Raw genomic sequence first — 557 nt, 5'->3', positions numbered from 1 at the left:
ACTCATGGCAAGAATATTGTATGTATACTTTTTACTCTGCCGAATAAATATTATTATTATTATTATATATAGCAATTATTATATGCAATTATTTATTTCTATCCGTACTTATTGTGTACACCACTCTGATATGTACTCGGTACGTAGTGTATGGGTACTTATTGTGTAATGGAATGTATCTGGTGGTATTTGAATCTGTTTAACCATTAAGCCTCCGTGGTCTAATGGTTATGACGCTCGCCTTAACAGCGAGAGGTCGCAGGTTCGAGACCCGCCAGAGGCATTTTATTACACAATTTCTTTATTCATTTATTTACAGGACTACATTCGTTGAGAGCTATGCTACACGATGTATTATTATGTCCTTTATTCGAACACTGTACCTTTCTTTGATGATTTATGTATATAATTTAACAGTGTTAACGGCTATCTTGATTTATATTTCAGTATATGCAATTATTTGTTTCTAGCCATACTTATTGTGTAATAGAATGTATCTGGTGGTATTTGAATCTGTTTAACCATGAAGCCTCCGTGGTCTAATGGTTATGACGCTC

At 33.9% G+C, this 557-nt stretch overlaps 1 non-coding gene across 1 annotated transcript; it reads left to right on the top strand.

Annotated features, from left to right (window-relative positions):
- Nucleotides 1-210: 210 nt before the first annotated feature.
- Trnal-uaa lies at nt 211-283 on the top strand. Its single transcript has one exon. It is a non-coding gene; the product is annotated as a tRNA-Leu (tRNA).
- The last annotated feature ends 274 nt before the right edge of the window (nt 284-557 follow it).

The sequence above is a fragment of the Anneissia japonica genome, unplaced genomic scaffold (assembly GCF_011630105.1).
Source record: "Anneissia japonica isolate Jap-2015-1 unplaced genomic scaffold, ASM1163010v1 scaffold99819_len557_cov72_single, whole genome shotgun sequence".
In the NCBI taxonomy this organism is placed as follows: domain Eukaryota; kingdom Metazoa; phylum Echinodermata; class Crinoidea; order Comatulida; family Comatulidae; genus Anneissia; species Anneissia japonica.
Note: the sequence above shows the minus strand (reverse complement) of the source record. Positions and strands in the feature narration are given on the sequence as shown.